This window comes from Canis lupus, chromosome 14 (assembly GCF_003254725.2).
Source record: "Canis lupus dingo isolate Sandy chromosome 14, ASM325472v2, whole genome shotgun sequence".
Classification (NCBI taxonomy): Eukaryota; Metazoa; Chordata; class Mammalia; order Carnivora; family Canidae; genus Canis; species Canis lupus.
Window position 1 is genome coordinate 15,389,581 of NC_064256.1, and position 5,253 is coordinate 15,394,833.

The following is a 5,253-nucleotide window of genomic DNA, read 5'->3' on the forward strand; positions in this document are numbered from 1 at the left end:
TAGAACTGACACAAGGACACAGTCGATAGAAAGGAAGCAGCAAATTTCCAACACCTTTGCTATAGACTAAAGAATATTCCAAACCATATAGCCCAAAAAATATTTCATGCCAACATTCTTCCTGGAAAGCACTCATTTAATTCATTCAAAAAGTAGCCTGATATGAGGAGGCTCTGTATCTTCCAGATCCAATGACAGTTTTCAGCAATCCCTTGTACATGGGTTGAATCTAACAATCCTAAAATTTCAGACACCTTTTCTGATATACAATTATTTTATCCTGCAGTTATTACTTAAAGAAGTAGTGGCTGAATTGAGAGCAAAGAATTTAATTTCTCGAGTTTTTTCTTGAGCTGTGTTTTTTATTGGATGAAAAGGCAGCTGTGATTGTACTAAATAGGTTTTTTAAAAAGCTCTTTTCTGAGTACCCTTCTCATAGTAGCCATGCTATTACTTTCATACAATTTTAGTGCAATGCTTAGATTGTAATAGCTTTTGGACATCTGTGCATTGTAAAGTGCAGCACATTATTAACTGTGACACCCCTCAAATGCCAATTTACTAGACTGCAGATTGTTCCCTGGGCTCAATAAATCTTTACAAGTCCATCTCAAGTGGCTGGGCTATCCTCCTGTCCCCTTCTCCATTCATTTGTGCAGTAGAGTCTATGAAATGGTTATTATATTATGGTTTTCTATTAATCTGAAATTATTAATATTTTATGACAATCAAAATACTGTACACTGTACACTGGTATTCCCAGTTGTTACAATAATTATACTACCTTTTTTATTTTATCATGTTTTTTTGGGCAGCACTTTATAAATTTCACAGATGTGTTTTTATATTTGTTTAATCCCCTCAAAATCTCATGGGGTACAGAGAGCAAATGACATATGTATTTCATAAAAGAAAGAGCAATGACTTAAAATGTCCATGATGTACCCACAGTCATATTGTAAATAGTGGAATGTGAATCTGAACCGACATCTGTTACTTCCTCAAGAAAAAGGGCTTAAGCTGTACTGATTATAAGATGACCCCTTTAGTGTGGATATTTTAATTTAGTTGGGGTATAGTTTGTCTGTGTGGAAAGCTTCAGAAAAAATACAAGAGGTTATTGCAATCATCCAGAAGAGAAATAATGATGATTTGAATGAGGGTGATCATGATGGAGGAACTTTTATAAGCATTTGCAAACTTGACTTAACTGCATTTGTAGCTATCAGAGATAAAGGCAATGGAAGATATCACCATAATGTTGGGTCTATGCAATTAAAAGAATGCAATTGCCCTTTGTTCAGATGGAGAGGGCTATGAGAGGAGTAGGTTTTGGGGGTCAAGGTTCAAGAGTTTAGGTTTGAGCTGTTAAGTCTAGATGTCTATCAGACATCCAAAGGAGCATATCAAACGGATGGATGAGTGAGTTTCAAGTTTGAATGAGGTATCTAGGTGGGAAAAATATGCTCTGAAATTCACAAATACATAGATATTATTTAAAGCTATGAGATTGGCAGGATGCAGGTTATAAAGATAACATGGTTTCCTAAAATCCAGATGAAGTGTTTCAACAAGGTAAGGATATCATCTGTGTTAAAGATTGCTGATACATTGAGTAAATTGAAGCCCTAGAATGAACATCATCTTTCCCAACAGAGAAGCCCTTCATGTGTTTGACAAGAGCTATTTTTATAAAGTGATACATACCAAAGACTGCAATGATTCTGGAGAGAAAGAGAAGAAACATGATATGAGTGATTACAGACATTTAAGAGGTGTTTTTGCTGAAAGAAAAATAGAGTAGAAACTAGAGGAGAATAAGGTGTCAAGGGAAACATACCCCCCCCCCTTTTTAAACTAAGAAAAATAACAGCACTACTATATACTGGTAGCTAATCCAGTGGAGCAAGAAAAAATGATGCTGCAAGAGAAAAGATCATTGTTAAAGCAAAATATAACAGGCAAAAGGGGGTTGGATGCACTAGAAAAGAAAAAGATGGGTTTTTGGATACAAACATGAACTGTTCATCCATGGTGACAGGAGAAAAGACAAAGAATCTAGATCCAGATGTAAATAGGTTGACAAATGGAGTAGAAAGAACATATGGAAATTCTTTTCTACTTGCTTCTATTTCTCCTCAATGAGATAGAAAACAACAATGTGATCTAAAAGTGAGGATACTATTTATATCTAAAAGTGACCATACTATTTCAATTACAATAGCTTCACAGTTTATTTTTTCAATGTTTTTATCTTTTTCACAAATTTCTTGTTCTAATTTCTAACCACAGTTCTTGGCCATTTTCATTCATTTTTTTTCTTTCAGTTGAGCTGCAGGATCAACTCTTCAGGTTTTAGCAACAACAACAAAAATGTAGAGTGTTGGTTGAAATTCAATGTATGAGTTTGGACATAATTGGCATCTGAACAATAACATGTCTTGCCAGAAAACTGACAGGCCTGTCTACTTTTTCCAGTCTTCTTTTACATTCTCCAATAAATCCTATTATTAGTGTTGTTCCTTTGTTGTCAGGCTTAACCCTGGGTATTTTGGTTTTGCTTTTTTTAATGCAAATTATCCTCCTCTTATCCCATATCATTTAAGGTTAAAGTATTTATCACTTGTATAAAAGAAAGCTAATTCAATTTCTGCCTTCTAATAATTTCTGTGACTTTGAGCAAGTCATTTAACCCCAAAAATACCTGTCTCTGTGGCTGGAAAAGGAACAAACTAAATAACCTCTATAATTAAAAGATTATATATATATATATATATATATATATATATATATATATATATATAGAAAGATACTAACATGATTTCTATTTTTTTATTATCCAATAGATTCTCAGAGAATGTAATTTACCTAACATCATTCTGTGGATAACAACAGGAAGTTACCCAGTTTGGGGTAAATCACAAGTGTACTTGCAAGCAGACACTGACTGGTCATCTAGAGCTGAAAAACAAATCACTCCATAGCTTACTGGATTTCAAGCAAGAATCATTTATCTGTTTGCAGTTGTTTGGACTGGCAATTTGGCAAAATCCAACTGGAGGAGATTGTCTTTGCTTCATGCTGTTTACTTGACTCATTTGTGCAGATGCAATAGGTTGGCAAGTCAGCTGGAGGCTGGTTGACCCCATTTGGTCACATGCTGGCGGTTAGCTAGTGCTGTTGATCAGAGTGCCTTGGTTTTCCTCTACCTGGCTTATAAAGTGAGTTATCATGGGTATTTTTGGCTTCAAAAGAGAAATCACAATGTGTAAGCACAATTTCCTACCTGTGTTTATATCTACTGATGACCCATTGACCCAGTCATGTCCTATGTCTGAACCCAGAGTGATTGAGAAAAGGACTATATAGGGACAGAGCTAATAGGAGGCATGATTCAGTTGGAATTATTAATATAATAATCTGTCAGACTCCTGAACATGATTCAGCACAGATCACTTTCTAGAACCAGTACACAATTTCAGTTGGTCACAGTCTAGGAAGCATGCATAATAAATCCAATGAGGTTATTTATTTGAGTTGAAATACCAAAAAGCTCTCATATCCCTAAGGTTTTCCCCATCAAACTGCTACAGATGTCTGACATTTCAGCATTACATAGTGAATCATTTGTGTTAACAATCTGTTCCTTATAAAATAGCATAGATCTCTATGAAATAGGCTCCACATAAATTATCAGAAAATTTCCAATGGGACCAGTAGCCCTTAACAGCTACATCTAAAATAAATAAGGATTTTTGCGCTTAAAAAAGGGAAAGTGTCATTCTCTGGATGAGTTTGCTGCTCTAAGAAGGTAGACATGGGCTTAATACCACTTTAGAAATCCCTGGGAGCCAACAGGATACAAGGAAGGGAGCAAACTTTGAAGAAAAGTTCCACTGGATTCCAGAGCTGAAGTGTAAATGTAGAAAATCCTTCAGCATCCTTACCTTTAATTTACTCAGTTCCTATAAACTTGTCTCCTATGCACTTGCCATCATATATACCTTAATAAATTTCCTCTGACCAAAAATACTATTTTTACCCCATTTGAGCTTTCAAATTATGGCAATTCTTAATAATGAGAATTACATTTTAAAGAAGATTTCAGGACACTTGGGTGACTCAGTAGTTGAGCATCTGCCTTTGGCTCAGGTCATGATCCCTGGGACCTGGGATGGAGCCCTGCATTGGGCTCCCCGCAGGGAGCCTGCTTCTCTTCTCTGTCTCTCTCTCAAATGAATTTTATTCTCAAATGAATAAATAAATAAATAAAATCTTTTTAAAAAATTAAAATAAGAGAAATTTCTAATAGTGGTATTCAGACTTTGAGAACCCACATAGTATTCCCATTTTAATTTACTCATTTCTAGAAAAAGAAAAGTCATTCTATTCATTGTCATCCTACCTACTCAAAGTATGAAGATGATGTTTTTATTATCCTAAAATTGCATTTAGCTTTTGAAGAAGAAGGTGATACTATACAACCATATTCCTCTACCTTTATTTCTGCATTTTATATAAAATCATGACCTAACAAAAGGAACCAAATAGCAACTTCGTAAATTAAGATCAGGTAACCTTTTAACATTGAGGCTTGCCGTTTATTCTAACTAAGATGCTACCACTAATCTGAGCTCCTATTGTCTCCATGCAAATATTTCAGTCTCTATATTTTATCTCTTAATAGTGTTGATGCAGATATGGTCAATACTTCTTCAGCTAATATATACTTGTAATCAACATATTAGGTCTTACAAGTATCCATCAATAAAAATCAATTAGGAAACTAAACAAGGTATTATTCATTTAATCATTTCTATTCTTCTTGGTAGGTAATAGTAAATGACTTTACACTATATTATGTAGAGAAGAGATAGAAACATTTGGAACGCTTCACAGATTTGTATGTCATCTTTGTGCAGGGGACATGTTAATCTCTGTATCATTCCAATTTTAGCATATGTGCTGCTTAAGTGAGTACAAGATAGAAATAGTTGGAAAGCAGCTGAATTTCTGATATCGATTGATTTCCTCTTCCCTCCCTTCCTTTCATCTTCATTCCTTTACCCCCCTTTTTAGAATTAAAAAGATTAATTTATTATTTTATTTTTCTACCCTTCCTTCTTTAAAAAAAAAAATCCCAGTGAGTTAACTGTGTTGGGCACAGGAAGCCAGTGGGAAATTAATTCTTTAATAATACAACAGACGGAAAAGCAGTCACTTTGGTGCCCAAAAGCAATTAGCAGAGATAGA

General features: G+C 34.6%; 1 non-coding gene across 1 annotated transcript; it reads right to left on the reverse strand.

Annotated features, from left to right (window-relative positions):
• Positions 1–4,877: 4,877 nt before the first annotated feature.
• LOC112675148 (U6 spliceosomal RNA) lies at positions 4,878–4,981 on the reverse strand. Its single transcript, XR_003145780.1, has one exon. It is a non-coding gene; the product is annotated as a U6 spliceosomal RNA (small nuclear RNA).
• Between the last annotated feature and the right edge of the window lie 272 nt (positions 4,982–5,253).